Genomic DNA, 26,213 nt, shown 5'->3' on the forward strand with positions numbered 1-26,213 from the left:
TGTTGGTTGTGATCTCTCCTCTTTAAATCTTACTTTTGTTTATTAGGGTCCTTTCCTTTTCTTTTTGATCAAACTGGCTAGGGGTTTATCAATTTTGTTCATTCTTTCAAAGAACCAGCTTCTGATTTCTTATTTCTTCTATTGGTTTTTTTTTTTTTTTTTTTTTTTGGTTTTGATACATTGATTTCTGCTTTAATCTTTATTATTTCCTGTCTTCTGCTGGTTTTGGGTTTGTTTGCTGTTCTTTTTCCAGCTCTTTAAGGTATAAGGTTAGGTTGTGTATCTGAGACCTTTCTTCCTTCTTTAGGAAGGCCCAGATTGCTATATACTTCCCTCTTATGACCACCTTTACTGCGTCCCAGAGGTTTTGGGCTATGGTCTTACCATTTTCATTGGCTTCCATGTGCTTTTTAATTTCATTTTTAACTTCTTGGTTAGACCACTCATTCTTTAGTAGGATGGTCTTTAGTCTTGTGGTTGATTTCGAATTTCATAGCATTGTGGTCTAGAAATATACATGGTATGATCTTGATCTTTTTGTACTCGCTGAGGGCTGCTTTGTGTCCCAGTATGTGATCTATTCTGGAGAATGTTCTAAAGGCACTGGAGAAGAATGTGTATTCTGCTGCTTTAGTTGAAATGTTCTGAATATATCTGTTAAGTCCATCCTGTCCAGTGTGTCATTCAAAGCCACTCTTTCTGTTTAGGTGATCTGTCCATTGCTGTAAGTGGGGTGTCGAAGTCCCCTACTATGATGGTATTATTAATGAGTTTCTTTATGTTTGTGATTAATTAATTAATTTGGGACTGCCACATTTGGAGCATAAATGTTTACAATTGTTAGGTCTTCTTGGTGGATAGACCCCTTAATTATGATATAATGCCCTTCTTTATCTCTTGTTACAGTCTTTACTTGAAAGTCCAGATTGTCTGATACAAGTATGGCTACTCTAGTTTCCTTTTGGTGACCATTAGCGTGATAGATGGTTCTACATCCCTTTACTTTCAATCTGAAGGTGTCTTTAGCTCTAAAGTGGGTCTCAACAGCATATAGATGGATCTTGTTTTCTTATCCATTCTGTTTCCATACGTTTTTTGATTGGATCATTTAGTTCATTGATGTTTAGGGCGAGTACTTAAAGATATGAATTTATTGCCATTATGTTTCCTGTCGAGTTGGGAGTTTCTGGTGGTATTCTCTGGTCCTTTCTAGTCTTTGTAGGTTTTGGTCTTTTTTTTGTGTGTGTGTTTTCTCCTCTCAGAGAGTGCCCCTTAAAATTTCTTGCAGGGCTAGTGGTTTAGTGGTCACGAACTCCTTTAATTTTTGTTTGGGAAACTTTAAATCTCTCCTTCTATTTTGAATGACAGCCTTGCTGGGTAAAGAATTCTTGGCTGCATATTTTTCTGATTCAGCACATTGAATATATCCTGCAACTCCTTTCTGGCCTGCCAGGTTTCTGTGGATAGGCCTGCTCTGAACCTGATCTGTCTTCCCTTGTAGGTTAAGGACTGTTTTTCCCTTGCTGCTTTCATGATTCTTTCCTTGACTGAGTATTTTGTGAATTTGCCAGTGATATGCCTTGTTGATGTTTGGCTTTTATTGAATCTAATGGGAGTCCCCTGTGCTTCCTGGATTTTGATGTCTGTGTCTTTACCCAGGTTAGGAAAGTTTTCCTCTATGATTTTCCCTCATAACCCTTTTACCCCTTTTTCTCTCTCTTCATATTCTGGGGCCCTTTTGATTCTGATGTTGTTCCTTTTTAACGTCACTGATTTCTCTAATTCTTAAACCATGCTGTTTTGCCTTAGTCTCCCTCTTTTTTTCTGCTTTATTGTTCTCCATGAGTTTGTCCTCTCTATCACTGATTCGCTGTTCTGACCTATCCATCCTTGCCACTGCAGCATCCATGGAGATTGCAGCTCAGTTATAGCATGTTTTATTTCATCTTGATTAGCTTTTACTTCTTTTATCTCCACAGAAAGGGATTCTAATCTGTTTTCAACCCCAGCTAGTATTCTTATTATTGTGATTCCAAATTCTGGTTCAGACATCTTGCTTGTATTTGTCTTAAGTTCCTGGCTGTCATTTCTTCCTGTTCTTTCTTTTGGGGTCAATTCCTTCATTTCATATTTTTGAAGGAAGAAAAGGGATTAATAAGGTAAAAAAATTAAAATTAAAAAATTAAAAACAACAAAAAATCAAATAAATGATGCTAGATCCTAGGTGCATTTTAGTTTGGTGGTTGAAAGGAGCTTGATAGATTGGAGAAAAAAGGGAAAGATATGAGAAGAAAAAAAAAGAAAAAATGAGAAAAAGAAACAAAAGAGAAAAAGGAAAATGTTTGAAAATTTGAAAAAATGTATACAATAAAATAGAATAAAATGAAATGATGAAAGTAAAATAGAAGTAAAAAATTTACAAAGATGTGAAGATATAGTAGAAAATTATTAAAAATCTTTTTAATAAAAATGGGAAATAAAAATAATTTTTTCTCCTTCTGTATTTAAGAATAAGAAAAGAAAAAGAAAAAAAATTGAATAGATGGACTAGCAAACAGACTGAAATACGATTGAAATAACATCAGTTTCCCCCAGACGTCTGTGAAGCATTTTATAGTCTGTAAACTAAACAGGCAGAGAGACATGTGGTGTTCCTGTAGAGCAAGGTTGCCCCAGATGGGCGGGGCTTAGTGTAACAGCTCCCTTCTGCACTAGGTGGCCCTGCTTAGCTTACTGAGGTGGGTTGTTGTGGTGCGTGTAGGTGTGGATGTGCATGCATGGGAGGGATGAAAATGGTGTCACCCAGCTACCCAGTCTCTAGTTTGGGAACTCCGTTCTCCCCAACCAGCAATTGCACACCCCTCCTTTGTCTCTGGCTTCCATTCACTTCCCGCTTTTACATTGTCTGTGACCAAGCCATCAGGTTGCAAGATGGCACCTCCCTCCTGAATTTTATCTCAGATGTGGCTGGGATTTTTTTCCTAGTCCCTCACTTCTGAGAGACTGAGGCTTTGACCCACTCAGACCCTCTGGGGAGGGTCTCACTGAGCAATGGTCAGGTGCTGGCCGAACCCAGGAACATTCGTAGGACTGTGCTACTGACGATGCTCAGAGACTGTGGCTGGGTGCCAGCCTGCCCCAGAAAAATTTCTGCTCTCGTGTAGCAGCATCGTTTCAGGGATTATGGTAAATCACAACATACATCTGACACCAGGCTTCCTGCTTAATGTCCTTTTTCCAGTACCAGCGAATGTGGTTGTTCTCCAGGGTCTGCTGGGACCTTTGCCTGTGGGGTGGCTGCACAGCCTCTACCAAAGGAGAGGAGCCTCTTCCTCCCAGCAAGGGAACTGCCTCTCCCCCTGTAGCCTGAGGACCCCTTGGTCCTCGCTCTCTGCTCCTGGGGATTTGCCCTTCCCACCAGAGCTCTGCCCAGTATCAAGCTGCAGGGTTTCAGACTCTGTGATCCCCCTGTTTAGAGAGTCTTTTTTTAAAAAATTTTTTCGATGTTTATTTTTGAGAGAGAGTGACAGAGTGTGAGTAGGGAAGGAACAGAGACAGAGGCAGACACAGAATTCAAAGCAGGCTCCAGGCTCTGAGCTGTCAGCAGAGATCCCCACGCGGATCTCGAACCCACGAACCATGAGATCATGACCTGGGCTGAAGTTGGATGCCCAACCAACTGAGCCACCCAGGCGCCTCTGTTTATAGAGTCTTAATGGAATTTAAAGCCTCTGCTTTCTCCTTTCTCCCTTTTAGGTTCAGTCCCTTGTATACTCTTTCTTTTCTCTCCAGCTTTCAGGCAGGGGGGAAGCTTTCCTGTACTCTCCCCCCATCTCCATCCTCTCTCCACAAGCAAAAACAGCTCCCTCTCTCTGCTGCTTCTCTTTCCCCCCATTCACTTCTCCACACTGAGTACCTGCTGAGTTCTCTGGTTCAGGTTGTGCCGATTGTTGTGTTAATCCTCAAATCAGTTATCTAGGTGTGCAGGATGGTTTAGTGTTGATCTGGCTGTATTTCATGGATGAGAGACACAAAAAAAACCTTCCATGCTGTTCCACCACCTTGGCTCCCCCTCAACAAGTACACTTCTTAGTCCTCATCACCTATTTAACCCATCCCCTCACCCACTTCCCTTCTGGTAACCACCAGTTTGTTCTCTATAGTTAAGAGTCTGTTTCTTGGTTTGCCTCTCTCTCTCTTTTTATTTTATCCTTTGCTCATTTGTTTTGTTTTTTAAATCCACATATAAGTAAAATCATATGTATTTGTCTTTCTCTGACTGATTTGTTTCCCTCTGCATTATACTCTCTAGCTCCATCCATGTCATTGCAAATGGCAAGATTTCATTCTCTTTTATGGATTAGTAGTATTCCACTGTATGCATATATCACATCTTCTTATCCATTCATCAATTGATGGACTCTTGGGCTGTTTCCATAATGTGGCTATTATAGATAATGCTGCTACAAACATTGAGGTGCAGCATGGAGGTTTCTCAAAAGGTTAAAAATAGAACTACCCCGTGATCCATCCTTTGTACTACTAGGTGTTTACCCGAAGAATGCAGAAATCCTCCATGTCTTTTAATGGCTTGATAACTCGTTTCTTTTTAGCACTGAGTAGTATTCCATTGCCTGGATGAACCACAGTTTACTTATCCATTCACCTACTGAAGAACATCTTGGTTGATTCCAAGTTTGGGCAACTATGAATAAAGCTGCTATAAATATCTGTGTGCAGGTTTTTGTATGGGTGTAAGTTTTCAACTTCTTTGGGGAAATACCAAGGAATGCAATTGCTGTGTTTTGTGGTAAGAGTATGTTTAGTTTAGCAAGAAACTGCAAACTGTCTTCTAAGGTGGCTGTACCATTTTGTATTCCTATATACACATATGTGTGTGTGTATATATATGTATATACATATATGTAGGTATGTATATGTGTGTGTACACACACATACATGTAATATGTATATATATTCATATAATATATATGACATAATATGCATTTATAGACATTTATATGTGTTATACAGAATATATATATATGTATACACACACACACACACACATATAAAGGTATGTATATCTTTTTTTGGTAGAAATTGGCTCATGTGATTGTCAGAGGCTGGCAAATCCAAAACTTGTAGGGCAGGCCAGCAGGCTGGAATCTCAGAAGCTAATATTGTACTCTTGGGTATGAAGTCTTTAGGGCAGTCTTGGCATGCTGGAAACTTAGGCAGGATACACATGTTACAGTGTTGAGGCACACTTCTTCTCTGGAAAACCTCAGTTTCTGCTCTGAAGGCCTTCAACTGACTGAGTGAGGCTCACCCATATTATTGAGGGTAATCTCTTTTACTTAAAGTCAGCAGATTATAGATGTTAATTGTGTATACAAAACAACTTCACAGCAATATCTCAACCACTGTTTGACCAGTCAACTGGTCACCAGACCCTAGTCACGTTGACACATAAAACTTAACCATCATGCCTGTGTGTGTGTGTGTGTTTAATTGTAACAGAGATAACCGTTAACTTGGTGGACCACATGTGCAAGATTTCTCTAGAAGTCTATCTTGGAGTCTCAGCCTAAAACCAGTTCGACACTCCTTCTAACAAATTTGTAAGGACCTAATCCATTTTCTGCTTAAAAGAATTAGAGTCGTTTCTGTTATTTGCAACTGAACCTCATTGCTATCCGAGCAAAGTCTTGATGAGAGTATGAGAAAGAAACTCTATAGGCTAAGTATATTCATGAGGATAGATGCAAAAGTAGCATCTAAAATGTTAGCACTTGAGGGGCGCCTGGGTGGCTCAGTCAGTAAAGCGTCCGACTTCAGCTCAGGTCGTGATCTCACGGTCCTTGAGTTTGAGCCCCACTTTGGGCTTTGTACTGACAGCTCAGAGCCTGGAGCCTACTTCGGATTCTGCGTCTCCCTCTCTCTGTCTCTTCCCCGCTTATGCTCTCTTTTTCTCTCTCAAAAATAAATAAACATTAAGAAAAAAATTAAAATGTTAACAATCGAATTCAGGAACCCATCAAAAAGCTAATGTATGATCAAGCTGGGTTTACATCAGAAAAGCAAAGTTCAGCATTAGAGAAATAGTTTATTTTACTAAATTAACAGATGTAATATTAAAGATATAAATTCATTTGATAAAATGCTATTAAGGGAACTAGAGATAGACATGAATTTCTTTAACCTGATAAAGTATATCTGAAATACCAAACATCAGACATGAAACAACAACAAATTCAATGCTAAGCACAAAACCTTTCCTTTAAAAAGAGTAGCAGGACCAGGATACCCACTATGACCGTGTAGGTGCAATGTTGTAGTAAACATTTCAGAAATAGTACTCATAAGGAAGAAGAAATAATAATTGTAAAGATTGTGAAGGCAGGAACAAAATTTTGTTATTTGTGGTTGAAATTATCATAGAAGACTCCATAACATATAGAGACAAATATCAGAATTAGTAAGCGTTCAACAGGTTGCTGGATGAAGTTCAGTATATAAAAGTCTATTTCTTTAGTAGCACCAGCAACAGACCTTAACATTTAAAAAATACACTTAACATAATGTGTAGGGGTAAGGAAAAAAAAATAAAGACCATTAAGGAGAAATTTACAACAATTTTATTGAAAAAGCCTAAAGATTGTGATAAATGAAGCTGTATACCGTATTTTAGCATAAGAAGGTTCAATATTATAAAGGTATTAGTTCTCACCAAGTTGATCTACATTTTTTTTTATTTAAAAAAAAAATTTTTTTTTTAACATTTATTTTTGAGACAGAGAGAGACAGAGCATGAACGGGGGAGGGTCAGAGAGAGGGAGACACAGAATCTGAAACGGGCTCCAGGCTCTGAGCTGTCAGCACAGACCCCGACACGGGGCTCGAACTCACAGACCACGAGATCATGACCTGAGCTGAAGTCGGCTGCTTAACCGACTGAGCCACCCAGGCGCCCCTGATCTACATTTTTAAAAGAAATTCCAGTCAAAATCCCAACAAGACTTTTTATGGAACTTTTGAAGTGTATTTTAAACTTTATACGAACAGAGGTAAAAATAGCCCAGGTGCTCAGATGTTCCTGAAGAAGGAGGTGGTGGGTGGTGTGGGGGGTGAAGTGGGGTGAGGAAGGAGGCCAGACAACTTGCAAACATTAAAAACTGTGGTAATTATATCAGCAGATATTAGTATATATTGATAAATAGATATAGAATCAATGAAGCAACAGCTCAGAAACAGACATATATATTGAAATCTGATACATGGCAGAAAGCACAGTGGATATGGAAAAATAGAAAATTGATTCCTACATCACAGGATATACAAAATCAATTCTAAATGTAATAAATATGTACATATGATAGACAAAACTTCCAAATATTTTCTAAGGAAATATAGAACAGGCTTATACCTTCAGCTGAAAAATATTTGTTGAACAAAACATAAAAGGAAGAAACCGATTTAGGAATTAGTTGCTTATTAAATATTTGGTAGAACTTGCATAAAAAACTGTCCTTGGAGTTTCCTTTATGAAAAAAGTTCAGATGGACCCATGCCTTTATTGGTTATGGGTATATTCAAGTTTTTTATTTTTTTTTCTTAAGTTTTGACAATTTAACTGTCTCAGGGAATTTGTTGATTTTTCCTATATTTTCGAATTTATTGACAAAAAAACTATAATCTTAAATCTTGTTAGTCTCTGCTGAATTTGTAATTATGACTTAATTTTATTCCTCATAATGTACCTTTTCTATTTTTTCTTGATCAATATTGCTAAAATTGGTCAAATTTACTACTCAGTTAAAAGAATTCTTTTGTTCAGTTAATCCTCTCTATTATCTTCATTTCCTATTTTATTCCTGTTTCATCTTATCTTTACTATTTAATTTTCCTTTTTTCTTTGTTTTTAGTATTTTTAAAAAATACTAAAATTTTTTTTTAATTCCTTAGGTTGGACTCTATTTATATTCACCCTTTTTCTCTAATAAAAGCATTCATGGCTGTGTTACTTCGCTTTTTTTAAAAAAATTCCTTATGTTGGACTCTTTATATTCACCCTTTCTTTTTCTCTAATAAAAGCATTTATGGCTGTGTTACTTTGATTACCTTTTTTTCATTTTGTTCTTGGTTTTCTTTGTTTATTGTACTTCAGGTATAGTTAACATACAGTCTTGTATCAATTTTAGGTGTTCATTGCAGTAATTCAATAATTCTATACATTACACAGTGCTCATCACGATAAATGTACTCTTAATCCCCTTCACCTATTTCACCCATTCCCCCACCCACCTCTTCTCTGGCAACCACCAGTTCGTTCTCTATAGTTAGGATTCTGTCCTTTGGTTTGTCTCTTTTTTTCTTTGTTTGCTTGTTTTGTTTCTTAAAGTCCATATATGAGTGAAATCTTACAGCATTTGTCTTTCTCTGACTGACTTATTTTGCTTAGCATTATATTCTCTAGCTCCATCCACCCATGTCATCGCAAATGGCAAGATTTCATTTTTTTTAGGGCTAAGTAATGTTCCATTGTGTGTGTGCGTGTGTGTGCGTGTGTGTGTGTGTGTACCTATATATATATATATACATATATGTATATATATATATACACACACATATATGTATACATGTGTGTGTGTGTGTATGTATATATATATATATATATATATATATATATATATATATATAGGTACACACGCACACAAATATATATTGTTTGTTACAATAAAAGTGGTTAAACCCAGGGTCATTTTTTATATTAGTCATGGTATTTCACTTATGATAAGAAGAAAGTTTTTACAAAACCACAATTTGGAACAGAAATATATATATACATATACGTACACACGTACACACACACTCACACACCACATCTTTATCCATTCATCTATCAGTGGATACTTGGGCTGCTTCCATAATTGGGCTATTGTAATACTGCTATAAACATAGGGGTGCATATATCTTTTCAAATTAGTGTTCTGTATTCTTTGGGCAAATACCCATTAGTGGAATTACTGGATCATAAAGTAATTCTATTTTTAATTTTTGGAGGAATCTCCGTACTGTTTTCCACAGTGGCTGTACCAATTTGCATTCCCGCCAAAAGTGCATGAGAGTTCCTTTACAGCCACATCTTTGCCAACACTTGTTTCCTGTGTTGTTGGTTTTAGCCACTCCGACAGGTGTGAGGTGATGTCTCATTGTGGTTTTGATATGCATTTCCCTGATGATGAGTGATATTGAGAATCTTTTCATGTGTTTGTTAGCCATCTGTATGTCTTTGGAGAAATGTGTGTTCATATCTTCTGCCCATTTTAAATTTGTTTACTTGTTTTTTTGTGTGCTGAATTGTATAAGCTTTTTATATATTTTTGATACTAAGCCTTTACTGAATATGTCGTTTGCAAGTATCTTCTCCCATTCAGTAGGTTGACTTTTTGTTTTGTTGACGGTTTCCTTTGCTCTGCAAAAGCTTTTTTTTAACTTTAATTTTTTTTACTTTTTTTTTTTTTTATTTTGGTGTAGTCCCAGTAGTTTATTTTTGTTTTTGTTTCCCTTGCCTTAAGAGACCTATCTAGAAAAAATGTTGCTATGGTTGATGTCAGAGAAATTATTGCCTGTGTTTCTCTTCTAGGATTTTTAAGGTTTTAGTTCTCACATTTAGGTCCTTAATCCATTTTTTTTTGTTTATTTTGTGTATGGTGTAAGCCAGGGTCCAGTTTCATCTTTTGCATGTAGCTGTCCAGTTTTCCCAACAGCGTGTATTGAAGACACTGTCTTTTTCCCATTGCATATCCTCGCCTCCTTTGTTGAAGATTAATTGGCCATATAATTGTGGGTTTATTTCTGGGCTCTCTATTCTGTTCTCTTGTCCTATGTGTCTGTTTTTGTGCCAGCACCCTGCTGTTTTGATTACTGCAGCTTTGTAGTATATCTTGAAATCTGGGGTTGCAATACTGATGGTGTTAGTCTTTTTCAAGATTCCTTGGCTATTCGAGGTCTTTTGTGGTTCCATACAAATTTTAGGATTATTTGTTTTAACTTCAGTTACCTTTTTAAATGCATTCCTCAGATTTTGCGATGTAGTGTTTCTGTTATTTTCCAAATGTTTTGTGTGATTTCTCCATTGAGCCATGAATTATTTAGTAGTGTATTTTTAATTTTCTAGGGGTGCCAGAGTGGCTTAGTTGGTTAAGCATCCAACTTTGCCTCAGGTCATGATCTTGCTGTTTGTGAGTTTGAGCCCCACATCGGGCTCTGTGCTGACAGCTCAAAACCTGGAGCCTGCTTTGGATTCTGTGTCTCCATTTTTCTCTGCCCCTTCTATACTCATGCTCTGTCTGTCTGTCTGTCTGTCTCTCTCTCTCTTTCAAAAATAAATAAATATTAAAAACATTTTTCTAAAGTAGCATATTTTTAACTTTCTAAATATATGGGCCTGAAAAAATCCTCCTCCCACTGATTTGTAATTTAGTATTATTGAGATCAGAGAATGCAGATTATTACAGGATTCTCTGAAATTTATTGAGACTCCTTATGAGGGCCAGTTTTTATAGACAGTCCATGTATACTTGAATAGAATGTTTATTCTCTAATTATATTCTATGTATGTTAATGTTAATGTATGGAATATTGTGTTTTTCAAATATTCTATTTTCTGATTCTTTGTTTACTTGGTCTTTAAATTACTGAGAGAAGTGTGTTAAAACCTTTTACTATGATGATGGTTGCTTTATCAATTTTTCCTTTTCATTCTATAGCTTTTTGTTGTATATATCTGAAGGTATTTTATTGTGGTTTATAGAGTTTTAGTATTTTTACATGTTTCTACATTTTTTTTTAAATATGTAGAAGCCCTCTCCACTGGTGCAATAATCTTTTCCTCTTAAAGATTGTCTTTTGTCTGATATTATTGTAACTATGCCAGAATTCTTTGGGTTGTATTAACCAATACGTGCTTAATACATAATTTTTCTACATTTTTAATTTTTCTGTGGTTTGTGTTTAGATGTGCCTTTTGCAAATTTCATTAAAAAAATTTTTTTTTCAACGTTTATTTATTTTTGGGTCAGAGAGAGACAGAGCTTGAACGGGGGAGGGGCAGAGAGAGAGGGAGACACAGAATCGGAAACAGGCTCCAGGCTCTGAGCCATCAGCCCAGAGCCCGACGCGGGGCTCGAACTCACGGACCGCGAGATCGTGACCTGGCTGAAGTCGGACGTTTAACCGACTGCGCCACCCAGGCATCCCGCAAATTTCATTTTAGATGTGACTATTTAAAAAATATACAGTTCAACATTCTTTGTCTTTTAGTTGGGCAATTGAGTCCATTTACATACATGTGGATCCATCTCTTCTAACTTCTTTTGTGAGTTTTGTTGGTCAGACTTCTTTTGTGCAGTAAGAATTTTGAGCTTTCCCCCTTATGTAATTGGAAATTGTCAAGTGTTTACTGAGCACAGTTTAATACACATACACAGACACACACCCCGTAGGAAGCAGGTTACTTTTACCTTCATTTTACACCCGAGCCAGATGAGTTAATTGTGTGGCTTTAGGTTACAAAACTGTTAGGAGATTAAATTTGAACCACGATCTGAAATTGGACCCCAAATCCACTATCCTTTCATGCTTCCATCTTGTCTCCAGGATAGAGAGGTTCTGTCATCTACAGTGGAGCTACAGATGGCAGAAAAGATCAAAGGACGATGAGGACTCTCAGGAGAAGCTGATAAGGTATGTTGAGCTCAGAACTTTTATTGTCCCTAATTTTTAAAAGGAGGTTGAATAGAATTTTGAAAGTGAATGACATTTTGCTTTGTTCTTGTTTCTTTGATGAGATTTACTCATCAGAAAGTGATGATGTTTGCTACAATAAAAGTGATATTTAAACCCAGTGTCATTTTTTTTAATTAGTCATGGTATTTCACTTACAAAATGAAAGTTTTATAAGATTATAATTTGTAACAGAAGTACATGGTGATTTTGTCCATTTTCTCGATAAGTGGAGAGAATGAAGATTATTGTTGAACAAGTCTGACAATGAGAAGACCTAACCCCAAGTCCATTTCAATGATTCAAAAAGAGATCAAAAGGAATTTCTCTCCTTTAAATTATTGTTTTACTGTTGAATAATTTACTTGGAAAAAATTTCTTGAGAAGTTTCTTAGGGTCACTGAAGCTAGTTTTGATAATAAATTTAGGATTTGAGAGGAAGCAATGGCCTGGGAAAATAAAACTTTGATCAGTAATTGTCTAAAATCATAGAGATTGTATGATTAGGGTGTTAGGAAGAAATTGGAGCTATTTTGGGGGAATTAAGAATCTATAAAATGCAAACAGCCTGATTTTCTTTATGGATTCTATGAAATTTCAAGGTAATTGTTTTTTCTATATTAGGTCATAGCACAGCTTTCTAGACCCAGTTCCAGGTCCCCTTGTCCAAAGTGTAACCCCCCCCCCCCCCCCGCAACAGTGGTGTGGAGTTGTGATAAGAGCTCTAAGTAGCTTGAAAATACTGTGGGAATCACATTGAAGCTGGCTTCAGGATCCTAGTTTTGCAGGACTAGGTCACTAATAAGCTGCAAAATCCATTTTCAAATGAAATATGCTTATTCTAAAAGAAAAGCCCTTTCAAATGAGCAAAATGCAATTCCAGGTCTTAAATTGGGGCATTAAAAAAGGCTGAACTTCACTTTGATTTACTTAAAAAACAAATCACCAAAACAGGGTGCTGGCTGGTTTTACCCCTTTTCCTCTGTGGTAGGATCACTTCTACTTTGTTTTAGTATGGGACATGCGGGTGGTCTATGAGATGTACCGATACTTAAAAGATAATTCTTTAGGCTTTTCACTGGTTTCCTCACTTCTGTTCTTGTTCTATACAATTTATGCACAAATTGCTATTGAAATACTTTTTTACAGCCAGTTGAAATTTATGGATAAAGTACTACCTTTACAGCTTGGGTTAAAAGCCATTCCTTGTCTAATCCCAACCCACCATTCTGATCTCACCTTCAATCCTTTATCACCACCTCTAGATGTGTGCATCTGCCCGTGCGCGCGCGCGCGCGCGCACACACACACACACACACACACACACACACACACACACACACAGTTTTAACCACAACGTGGTACTTGCCCTTTTCTTTGCACATGCTGTTCACACTGCCTGAAATACTCATGACCCTCCTGCCATTGTAATCCCAGATTAAATATCACTTCCTCTTTGAAGCTATACTGAACATAGTCGCTCCCTACTCCGAGCTCCCAAAGCATACTATAAACTCATCATTTTATGGAATTTGCCAATCATAGTCTAGTAATCCGTAAGCTACAAGACATTGCCCACAAACAATAGCTGCATAGGGATTGGCTTTGCTCTTCCAGTTTGGTACCATTGCTCTTGTAACTTCTTACCTTGCTCCTCTTATATGCTCTGGGTTGAAAAAAGAATAGACTTGCTGGCAGTACTTCTTGGACCTCAGTAAATAACGGAAAATGTAGAAGAGGCTGGTACTAAGAAATGACAGCAAGGAAGCAGGGGGATTTCTGTCACCCCAGGGTGGTCTATCCAGACCGACTATGCTCAAGTGGCCATCCCTATCTGGAGGATGCATGCAAAATAGGCATAAGCCAATCAAAGATTACCAGTAGAAGGAACACATTCTGCTTAAATCTAAGAAAAACTAGGATTAGATTAAGGATGTGGAAAAAATAATAACCCTCCCCAAGTGTTGAAATTTCTGTAAAACTCAACATTAGTCATATATTGTTTTAATATAATGATTAGGAATATAAGTACATGTTTATGCTGAGGTATTAACAAACACTAGTTCAGCTTTTACTTATAATCTGGAAAAGTGTAATAAGCTGCTAACCACAGTGTTAGAAAGATGGGCTTATTCAAAGCTATAGACTAGGTTGGTAATACTAGTTGCGAGTTGCCATTTATTCAGTGCCTGTTAAATCTCAAGCCCCGTGAGGGAGGCGTCATGACTATATTTTACTTTGACATATTTTATTTGACTTAATCCACACAAGATACTTGTAGGCTAGGTACAATCATCCCAACTTTATAGAGTAGACAACTGATGTCCCAAGAGGTCGAATAATTTGCTCAATGTCACCCACTTTGTGAGTGGAGTCCTAATTTGAATTCCAGTCTTTCTGCCTCCAAAGCACATGCTCTTTCTGTCATACAAGGCTGCCTCACAAAGTAAGTTTCGAAGAAAGAAACATCTACGAAGAAAGACGGAGCTTCTCAAAAACTGTACCTGCAAACTCACATCTGTACTCAATAGCAAACAATTCCATTAGTTAAGAGAAATGTATTTCGGAAAGCAGTTTGGCATATGAAAAATGTGCCTACCATACACAATGACTACAAAAATACTTGAAATAAATGATCAGATGTAGTTATCTCTTGAGGCTTTTCCATCACTGTCCAGCCCAACCTTGTGAGATCAGGCTGAGGACACCATGTAAAAGTTGTGACCCATGGCCCTGTTGGTCCGTGGCCCTGGCCTCCACTCATTCTTCTCTCTGCTTCTCTAGACTTCCTGTTTTCCGACCCTGCGTCTGGTCACAGCATTCCATACTGTCTTCCTCACTTTATTCTCTGTCTTACACAGGGTTCTATCTCTTCTGGGCGCAGCCGCAGTGATTCCCTTGGCAAAGCTCTGGTTCTGGTTTGGTAGTGCAGACCCAGATGGATACTTTGTCAGATGCCCCTATGGTGGTGTTTATCCAGGAGTGGTTTGAAGATCACTTCTATACAGATTACATTGCAGGAGGCTTGGAGAATATCCGAGTTGACTGAATCAGGACCTCTGGGGAGTAGGTCCTACAATCTGCACTTTAATAGGCTTTCTCGTTGATTCTCTCTCTTTTTTTAATGCTTTATTTTGAGACAGAGGGCACACCACGTGGGGTAGGGGCAGAGAGAGAGAGAGAGAGAGAGAGAAAATCCCAAGCAGGCTCCTCACTGTTGCACTGTTGGTGCAGAGCCTGATGCAGGGCTCGAACTTATGGCCATGCAATCATGACCTGAGCCGAAATCAAGAGTCGGATGCTTAACCGACGGAGCCACCCAGGCAGCCCTCATTCATTCCTTTGTGACCAATATTTTACAAGTACTGCCCTCCATTTCATGTGATCCCTGGGCATCCCTACCCTTTCTGTCATCTTTTGCAGGGACTCCCACATGTGAGAGCTCACCGGTCTGACCTGAATATACTATTGTTTTGTTCCATTAGTGTGTTTAACTGAGGGTGATCTATATTGCTGGGGCCTTTTAGAAAATCACATACTGGGAGTGACTGTCTGCCCTTTGCAATCACAAATGTAATTTTCTCTCTACTTCACATATAACCTGACTTTCCCCAAAGCCTCATCTGTTTGTGGGTACAAATAAAGCCACTTAATGGTTATAACCCAAATTTCACTGACTCATGCCTGTACCTACATAATACAAAACCGCAGTTCCCTGCATAATTCTCCTCCGGTATTTCTGGGAGGTCTTGGAAGGTGCCTCGCAGGTGCTCTCAGTCCTGCTTCTCTGCACTGTGCTGCTGGTTGATGTGTGTTGCTTTTGGAGTCATTTAGACTGTGCCTCCCCATGGCTCCAAGGCTGGTGGCCTCCCTCAAGATGCTGATCTGCATGACCAGGACCAGGTGCGCGCTGTCTCTCTCTCTCTCTGTCTCTCTCTCTCTCTCTCTTTCTCTCTCTCTCCCTCTCTCTCCCTCTTTCTCTCTCTCTCTCTCTCTCTCTCTCTCTCTCCCTGTGCTCTTATAGCCACAAGCCGTCAGGGAGCTGAGAGCCGTGCTGTGTTCCCAGGCCTCCTGATGGGGATGAATCCATTCGGTGCTGGACACAGAAGTGAGGAGGATACTGTTTGCTCTGATTCTGTGTGTGTTTTTTTTTCCCCAACACTATTACTTTTCTGGATCCCCAGGGTCCCTTATGGAACTATTTCATTTAATTTGTGCGTGCAGCTTCCCCTCGCCACCGCCCCCCCCCCCCCCAGCATCCCAGATAAATACTAGCCTGTATATCCATCCACTTGTCCTGGATGCCCACAAGAAAATCACATACCCCCAACAAAACCTCTGTGAAAAATCTACTCCTTACAGACACTTCCACCAGTTGATCACACACGCTCTACCATGTCTGAATCTTGGAAGCTCCTTTCAACTTAGGTTGGGACTCGTCCTCTCCTGACCCATGGCCACATGTGACATGTTCCTGAATCCAGTGAACCTGGCTTGAGAGCTACTAAAGGGCCTCCCTGGGGAAGATGTTTTAAAATTTCGAATGTAGGAGAGGCTGTCAGAGTGAGAGAGCCCAGACAGTACCGATCCTGAAAGTGTACTTATTTTTCCTTTAAAAGAGGACATTCTGATCTCTAATTGAAGAAGATGAAAGCAAAAAGAGAAGCAGAGAATTGAACCACATGCAGGATTCAGCATTCTAAATGGTACACATTCTCCCCTACCTTCCTCCTCCTTTACCATAGAGTGCCAGCTGTCACCAGAAGCTGTTTCCAAACCAATTACCGTTCCTTTATCAGAAAGGAGGATAAAATCTTCACAAAGGAACAGATGACTGGATGCCATTGGTTCTTCTGACTCTGGAACTGCTTTAGAAAGGAAGTTGCATCTTTGCAGAATTATTATTATCAATCAGCCTTTATTGCTTCAGCTTTCTTTATTGCATTCTAACACACAAAGTAATGAAAACATATAATAAAGAGAATAAAACACGTAATGCATCACTGTGCAGATATTGCAATCATAGCAAATCCAATGTAAATGCCCTACAGGGAATACTTGAGCCTTCCAATACATTGCTAACAGTTTGCATGATACTACATCACATTATTTATCTACTAAACCTGTCATGCTCTGCTAAATATTGTGCCAGCATCAACCCCAAATAGTACTACTCCTTCCCATCCTCCAAACGGAAGGCATATTTCTTTGCTGTCACTGGTTTTAATGTTTGCAAAGAGTAGCTCCAGCTCCTGAATAATTAATGCATAACGATTACTAAGCCACGGGTAGTTTACTATTCTAGCCCCTCTGGTCTTTGCAATGTTGCTTGCTTTAATATGCACTTAGAATTGGAACCAAGAGGTAGTAAAAGTCATTAAGACGGCATGAAGCTAAGTCAATAATGATTTACAGAGTTTGGATGCATTCCTGGGTTTTTCATTCTTGGCTCTCAAGCCCCATCTGCTGCTCAGGTTCTGACTTGGTCTCCCTTTTGCAAATGCTTCTCTGATGACAGGGTTTCCGCTCTGTTTATACTTACTTAAAAGAGTCAGCTCTCAAGAGTTCAGGTCAAGTACACACTTCCTTTGTGGTAGTTCCAACTTTGGAAGAATACTAGCGGTGACTAAATACATTTGGAATACTTCTGCCAGATAGATGCATGTCAAGAAACGTCATGATCTCAAATGGTATGGGCGCCTAGTAAATGATGATAATACTTGCAAGGGTGATTCACCCTATAGAAGGGTGTTAAAAGCTAAGTAGGAGGACTTTAAAAAGGAGGACGAACTTTTTCATGGTGTGATGGCAGAGTACTAATGTGAAGACTAACTCTTCTATGTGCTGCTTGTGGTTTCTACTCAAAGATGTTGCTCTATATCAACTGAGACTTTAATAATTCCTGTGTGGAGTAAGCTGTTTCCTCCCACAGGGCAAAGATTGGTCACTTTAGTGGACTTGCCTTTGAGAAGGAAGGATCCAGTGCTTCAGGAGTATCTAATGAGAATATGTGACTATGGCAGGGTAAATGCCCCTTGGGTAGACATTGGAAAGAGAACTTGTTGCTTCTAGAAGGCCAGTGACTCAAAGCTTGTTCTCCTTCATGCTCGGTCTGTGGCTAAACATATATACTATAGAAATTTGGACAAAATATTTGTGAGATAGTGGTGAAGAAAAGAATGTTGTAAACACTGCCATATTAACCAAATGGAGGGCCGCTTACAGCTTGTTTGCTCAGTGTTTTCCTTTTATAGCATATTAATGCCATTTCTCTTTCTTTTAGGGTTCCTCAAATCTCCCCAGCAAATGAAAAATGTTTACAAATAAATATATACATGCTTTGAGTCTGGTTCTGTAGATTACAAAAAAATCTCTGAATTCTCTTATGATAGGATATATTGTTAATTCTTTGAGGTGGTTTGGTAAATGTCTTTGACTTTTAAATGGACCCTGGTGATCTACATGTTAGCTTAAGTCTGAAAGGTCAAGATTTCCTCCTCACCCAACCAACCAAGCCTTCTGTACTATAATTGGTGCTTTGCCCTTTCGAGTTCTTAAATTGTTGCTAGGTCTAGCACTAGGTTAAATGGATGGGACCCTTATTATTGGTAGAGCAAAGAGAAGTGAGGCTAAGTGTATAAATTGCTCCATGAATGCAACTGGTTTGCCAACAAACCACTTGTTAGAGAAGAATGAGGTAGAAGAGAGAGATCTGCAGGATGACCTAAAAGACCCCACAGTAGGGTGTATGAATAAATAACAGATTGAATATCAAAATCTCTGAGTACTTTGGAGAAATAGAAGACACTACAAATTAGCATCGCTTTCCGTAACAGATTCCCAGCAGAAGAACCCCATTGAGTCAGGTTTCTCCACCCCTGATAATGTGCAATAGGACCATTGAATGCATTCGTGGTCTAATTGGTTGGTTGCTGATTGCCTTAGTGAAAGGGGTGGGAGTGACAGGACTCAGGGAATCCCAGGGGAGACTGCAAAATGCTTTGATTTGGTCCTAGGGACTCTCCTTACCCCATCGCCCTATCCTTCCAGATGTCAGGGCCCCATCTTCCTTTCCATGTGTTTGTGGTTACTTGTGTGAGTGACCCAAGCCATCGAAATTGGGAGGCGGTGACTGTCCCTATCAGGTGGGTTGAATGGAAGTGTACAAAGGTCAAATGAACATCAGTCTCGCTTATCATTTGGTGGGTTCAGACCCAGACTGTTGAGGTCTGAACCCTGGCTGTGCTGCCATGAAGCTCTTGGACAGCAGATCTGGAGTAGCTTCTCAGTGGTCTTCTATTCCTGTCCATGAGATCTCTCCTCCTGCCATCTCACCAGCCATGAAATTATTTTCTGCACTGAATGACATGGGGGTACCAAAGGTCCTATTGTTCCAAATTTGTACCATCTTTTACCTGCACTTCGGCTTGTCAAACATAAGTAATATATTTGAGTCCATTGTTCTCTCTCCTCTGCTTTCCTATTCCTAAGGTCGTGAGTAATTCATAATGTATCACTGGAGTTGGGGGAAACACCTTGTGGAACATATGAAGGAATTCCAAAGAGGGAGAAGGTTGGGGGGAGGAGGTTGAATCTGATTAAAAGTTACAAAAATATTATCCTGCCATATTTATGCTTAGATATGCAAATCATTTGAAGTGTATGGGATCTCAAGTAAGTAATTTAACCTCTGTGTGCCTCCATTTTTCCATTTTTCACAGCTATAACAATTGCATGTAATTCTTAATGTTGAGAATATTGGAAGATATAATGCATATAAAGTACTTTATGTAAGTACTGGGCATGTCACATAAAGATATGTCCAATGTGAAGGAGTAAGCCATCTTTACCACTCTGGAAAGTTGAAAAGCTAATATAGCTTCCTAAAGCTCCTTGCCATAGCCAGGGATTGGGTCGTGTTCTCAGCATCCCTGGCCATGTGAAATAGGGAAACGGATTTGGGATTTAAAATCAGAGGACCTGAGAATAAACTGAGGGTTGATGGGCGGTGGGAGGGAGGGGAAAGTGGGTGATGGGCATTGAGGAGGGCACCTGTTGGGACGAACACTGGGTGTTGTATGGAAACCAATTTGACAATAAATTTCATATAAAAAAAAAAAATAAAATCACAGGGCCTGGATTTGAATGCTGGGTGAACCTCTTACTATTTGACTTTAGGCCTGTTCCTCAATGCAGTAGTTTTCTGTGCAAAACAAATCGCCACACACCCTGTGACTTAAGATAACAGAACTTTAGTCTTCTATAGTTCTGGAAGCTAGAAGTCCAAAATCGGTTCCACTGGCCCCAGATCAGGGTGTCCGCTGGGCTGTACTCCTCTGAAGGCTCCGGGGGACAGTCCATTCCTTGTCTCTTCTAGCTTCCGGGGGCTGCTAGTACTTCTTGGTTTGTGGCTGCGTCACACCAATCTCTGCCTCCGTGGTCATGTTGCTTCCTCATGTGTGTTTGTGAAATCTCCCTCTGCTTCCCTTTTATAAGGACCCTTGTGATTGCGTTTAGGGCTCACTTGATAATCCAGGATAATCTCTCCATCTCAGAATCTTTAGTGTAACCCCATCTGCGAAGATCCTTTCCCCTTATAAGGTAGCTTTTATAGGTTCCAGCAATTAGGGCATGATATTCTTGAAAGGTCATTATTCTGCCTGTTACCCCTGACTTCTCTTAGTCTTAGGTTTTTTGTTTTTTTCACCTCTAAATGGGAATAATAGTACCAAACTCACAGGTCATTGTGAGGATTAATCCAGTAACCCATGAAAATGCCTTATTAATGCTAATGCCTTGGACAATAGTTGCTGAGAGATCTTCAAATATCCATTTGAACTTTCCCAGCTGCAATATGCATCCTGCATTCCTATGGCAAGATACAGCATGCAGCCTGTGTTTTCTGAAATGGTGTTAGGATTGTACGAAGTGGAAAACCATAGGAAGTTGCCAGTTTTTGCTCAGTTCAAACATTATAGGCCTGCTCTTTGCTGGACGCTCTTCTGAAGATGAGAATGACAGGGATGAAAAGCCATGATCTTGAAGAATTCTGTTCCTGATCTATTCCATTTGGGGTGCACAGACACACAAATTTGGGGGCACAATGGTGGGTGGCCTGGCAGCATGGTGTTGGAGTGCTGGGATATGAGCGGGCATGGAGGGGGCGGGCTGCTCATCTTCATGGGGGGGTGGGTAGCACTGGAAGAAGTTCCCCTGCTCTGCAGGTCCGACCTGCCTCAGTGGCTTTGTAGTTGCAAGTAGAACAGATCGTCCCTATACCCTTTGGCTCCTGAATTTTGGGATGAAATAAACAACATATTGTAGAATGAGATAAAAACACAGACTTTGCTGTTTGTTCTCCAAAACTCGAAAGTCATGAAGACCTGTATCGGGGGGATGCTATCGATTTAGCACAAAGAGCCCAGGAAGGCTCTTAGTCCTTTTCTCCCGCTTCCCAATTTAAACATGCCTGAATCTTTAATAATCAAACCAAATAAATTATGAAATACCCAGTGACAGCTGGTCGGTTTGATGGAGCTGGCCCTGGAAATAGATTTGTAATTCTGTCGTGTTGATGGGAGAGAAGATGTTGATCAGCATGTTCCTAATTCATTACCATACTAGCGAAGCCTGCTGCCTCGCGATTTCCTATCCCGTTCCTTGTTGAGCCTGCAGTGGAGGTGGATGTGGGAATGTGTCATTCATACCTATTGGGAGTAAATGTTGTTTTCTCTTCTAAATGTATTGTTTTAGCACTCTAAGTAATTATTATATGAGAGGTAACAATTGTACTTCCAGTTTCAGACGACTGATAATTTATGGGGATCCTATTTGGAGAGACAGGGCATATTTATCAAAAGATAACAATTCCCGGTGGCATATTCCAAAGTAACAAATGAATGGCTCAGACAAGGAGTTTTAAAGACATTTGGAAGAGCGTGGTGTTTGGGCAAGACTCCACTGAAGAGGTGGGCCCAGAGCTGAGCTTTTGAGTGTTGGCAGTTATGAAGGAGGCATTTAGGAAAGGAGTCTGGAGACACAGGAAGGGTGGCACCAGAAAGAGACATAGGCAGGAATGTGCTGATGTGCTCTGGGGATAGAATTTATATCCTTGTTGATGAAGTAGTATGATTAGAGCCATATAAATATAAAATAAATTTGAATAGAGAATTCAGTCCACATTCATTCATTCGTTGATTTATTCATTCATTCGTTGATTAATTCATTCATCGGTATATTAAGAGTACACCATGTGCTGGCCTTGACCCTGAGGTAAAGAAACTTGTATTTTATCATATTGGCAAAGAGAAACTAAGAAGGCTTTTTATTTATTTATTTTTTTTGAGCGTTGGAGGAAAGGAAAATCATGTAAGATCATGAAGTAAACTACAAATCATGATTTGAGAAAGTTCGTTTGGCTGCCTTGCGTAGAGTGAATTGGACTGGAGAGATCGTGAGAATGGAGAGTTGAGCTAGGGAACCATTGCAGCCAAGGGACTTGGATAAGAGAGGTAGCAGAAGGAATGGATGCAGGAGATGCTATTGGAGGAAAAGTGGCTGTTCTTCTGTTTCCATAACACTTTGTAGGATGTGTTGTTTGCTTACCTGTCCGTTTCCCCACCGGACTGTCAGCACTTCAAAGACAAAGACCACACCCAATGTCTTGTGTCTCCACAGCCCCAGGCTCTGGGCCGGGCACACTGTAAGTCCTCACCAGGGGTCGGTTGACTTTCTAGTTATCAAAAATGGATTGGATGTGAGAGGTGAGGAGAAAGAAGAGTCAGAGAAGGCTCAAGATCTCAAACCCGGGAACAGGGGAGGGTTGGTTACTCATTATCAACAGGATAAGAGATGGTCACCGCAAAATTGCTACTTAGACATGTTCTGCTGCTCTCACTGGTCAGGCATTTGTGACACTGAAGTGACAGTGAGACACTAGGACTGGCTTCAGTTTCTAGGTTACATTTTATTTTTATTTTATCTTAGTTTATCTTATTTTTTAAGTTTAATTATTTTTGAGAGAGAGAGAGAGACAGAGACAGAGAGAGAATGAGTGGGAGAGGGCCAGGGAGAGGGAGACAAAGAATCCAAAGCAGACTCCAGCTCTGAACTGTCAGCACAGAGCCCGATGAGGGGCTGGAACTCCTGAAACCATGAGATCATGACCTGAGCTAAAGTTGGACACTTAACCAACTTAGCCACCCAAGTGCCCCTCTAGGTTGCATTTTAGGAGAGAAACAAAGGGGCAAGGTTCTAAGAGTTATTTTGAAATCTTAGGTAGGAGGGGGACAGGGAGGAAGTACAGTTTGTAAAAGCATTTTCTTTCCTTTCTGATTTTCTACTCGGGGACAATATAAGATATAGAAAGGGTCTTAAATATTTGCTTATAAATGGAGGAATGAATTTCTAGTGATTCATATGCTTGGATAAGAAGTCCAGTCAGACTCTTTTCCTAACACCCTTAAAATCATACCTCACAGATCTGGACCATCCTCTTGGAAAGTGGCTTGGCAGACAGGCATAGGAGCAATCTTTTACCCCAGTTTTAAGTTTTTACATACACAAAAAATGAATAGCTTGGTGCCCATTGTGAATAATTCAGTCAAGTAATTCAAACAACAAAGACATATATGGAACAGAAAGTTAAATTCTCCTTCACAGCCCTCCATCTAATCTTTTCATTAGAACTAGCTATTGATAAAAGTCTGGTTTGGTCTTTTTCTCACATATTTTAATCGTCCACACAGGCCTGGAGAGATTTTATAATACATAAGTGAGGTCAGACTATACATATTTGTTTTAGGATATCTTTTTTCTTTTAACATCTATGATCTCTGATATCCATGCATGTAAATCAGCCTTGTGCCTTTAACAGTTGTAGAGTATCCCATTGTGAAAATGACAGTTGACATTATTTAGGCATTTGTTGTAAGTCAGCATGTGTGCTAAGCATTTAATATGATAATCCCATTTATCATTATGCCAGTCCTAAGGGGTAGATATTTTTATTATCTTCATTTTGGAGATGAGGAAAATAAGAGATTGGGTAGGTTTCCCAAGACCACAGAGTTAGCAAGTATCAGAGATAAAACTTTATTTCAGGTAATCTGATTTCAGCATTTTTATTCTATCTTGCCCTTTTATGGATCTACCATAATTTATTTAAATAATCACCATTAATGGGCACTTACTATGTTTCCATTTTTTTCAACTCATTCATTTATTCATTGAACAAATATTTTTTGAGTGCCCACGACCTACCACACATCAGTTTAGGCACTAGGGATTCAATAGTGAACAAACTAAACAAAAATTCCTGCCTTTGTGGAGTCTACTGGAGAAGATAAACAAGCTAAGTGGGTAAATATATATAATATAATGAAGAAAGAAAACAATATAGCAGTGAGGAGAGATATGAACTGTTGTGGGTAGAGAGTTGGAATTTTAGAGAGTGTTCAGTTAAGGCCTTTTTGAGAAGATAATATTTGAGGAAAGACCTAAAGGAAGCAGGAGCTCCAGTCTTGTCTCTCTCTGGGGGAAGAACATTCAAGGCAGAGGGAACAGGAACAGGAACAGTATGAACAAAGGCTCTGAGAAACAGCAAGGAAGCCAGTGTGGCTGGAGTGGAGTGAACAAGGGGAATAGCGGTAGAAGACAATCTTAAGGAGGAAAAGGTGTCAGATTAACGTAGTTCTTCTAGGTCTTCTGGTACAGAGTTTGGCTTTAACACTGGGTGAGTTGGAAGGTATTGAAATTTTGAGCAGAGAAGGGACAGAATTTCACATTTTAACATCCTCAAACTATTGAGTATAGACTGAGGGAGATAAAGGCAGACACAGGGGTTCTTGCCGTTATCTAGGCAAGAGAAAACGGTGGCTTGGATGATGCTGGCAGGGATGAAGTGGTTAAATTCTGGGAGCATTTTGAAAGTAGAGCCAATGGGATCAGATGTAGCATGTGAGCATAAAAGAATTGGGGCACCTGGGTGGCGCAGTCGGTTAAGCGTCCGACTTCAGCCAGGTCACAATCTCGCGGTCCGTGAGTTCGAGCCCCGCGTCGGGCTCTGGGCTGATGGCTCAGAGCCTGGAGCCTGTTTCCGATTCTGTGTCTCCCTCTCTCTCTGCCCCTCCCCCGTTCATGCTCTGTCTCTCTCTGTCCCAAAAATAAATAAACGTTGAAAAAAAAAAAATTAAAAAAAAAAAAAAGAATCAAGGATGACTCCGTCGTTCTGTTCTTGAGCAATGGATATATTAAATGCGAAAAATCTGTTAAAGGTCCACAAGGAGATAGTAAGTAGAGAGTTGCATATGGGGTTCTGGAATTCATAGGAGAAGTCCAGACTGGGTTATAAATTTAGAGGTTGTCAACATTTACAGATGATGTTTAAGGATAGGTGCCCAAGTAAAATCACTTAGGGAGTAAGAGAAGATAGAGATGTGGGGCAAGAATGAAATCCTGGGTCATGCCAACCTTATAAAAAGGCTGAAATCAACATTCTTATATGTATTCTTTGCATCTACATGACGTTATTTCTTCCAAGATTTTTCTGTTGATGGATCAAAGGACATTTTTTTCTTTTTTAAATTTGGTGGTTGCGCATAAACTGGCCTCTGTGTCAATCTGTATTCTCAGTTGGAAGCAACAGAAGACCAGACGACCTTCAGCAAATAGTTTTCTAATACATTTCCTTCCACTAAGGAAGTGTTGGGGTCAGTACTGACTAGAGGCTGGCATAGTGGGCTTCAAAAATGAATGAAAACCAAAGAAATTCTATGCGCTGGGCAGCAAGAGAGATTTCATCAAGATGGTGCCAGAGCCGCTGTCGACCCTGCAGACAGATGTGCCGAAGGTGGCTTTGACCGTCGCACCATTGGCACTGCTGCTGCCATCACTGAATGAAATTGAACCTGGCCACTGTAAATCGGAAGTCAGCAACTCCGGTCCCTTGGTCAAATCCAGCTGTCTGCGTGTTTTCATAAGTAAGGTTTTACTGGAATAAGCACCGTCTACTTATTTACATATTGCTTATGGCTGCTTTCATCCTACAGTGGCAGAGTTGAGTCATAGCAATTGAAAATCTATGGAACACTAAGCCACAATTACTTACTGCCTGGCCCTTGGCAGAAGGTTGCTGACCTGTGCGGTAAATGAAGTTCATCAGTCCGTATTAGTTTGCTGTGGCTGCCATAACAAGGTATCACAGACTGGGTGGCTTAGCAAATTTATTTTCTCACAGTTCTGGGGGTTAGAAGTCCAAGATCTAGGTGTCAACAAGAGTGTGTTTTTTCTGAGGCTTCTCTCTTTGACTTGTAGATGGCTGCCATGTCACTATGTACTCACATGATCCTTCCTCTACGTATGTCTGCGTCCTAATTTTCTCTTCTTAGAAGGACACTATTTATATTCGATTATGAACCACTTCC

At 39.6% G+C, this 26,213-nt stretch overlaps 1 long non-coding RNA gene across 2 annotated transcripts in view; it reads left to right on the top strand.

Annotated features, from left to right (window-relative positions):
* The window catches only part of LOC123597967, a 71,290-nt gene that overhangs the window by 21,016 nt on the left and 24,061 nt on the right, over window positions 1-26,213 (top strand). Inside the window, exon 5 of one of the 2 annotated variants that reach the window (XR_006712336.1) lies at window positions 11,670-11,911. The exons of the other annotated variant lie outside the window; for it this stretch is intronic. This is a non-coding gene — a long non-coding RNA (uncharacterized LOC123597967). Of the gene's footprint in view, window positions 1-11,669; window positions 11,912-26,213 lie in introns of those variants that run through there. 2 annotated transcript variants of the gene reach the window in all.

This window comes from Leopardus geoffroyi, chromosome A1 (assembly GCF_018350155.1).
Source record: "Leopardus geoffroyi isolate Oge1 chromosome A1, O.geoffroyi_Oge1_pat1.0, whole genome shotgun sequence".
Lineage (NCBI taxonomy): Eukaryota > Metazoa > Chordata > Mammalia > Carnivora > Felidae > Leopardus > Leopardus geoffroyi.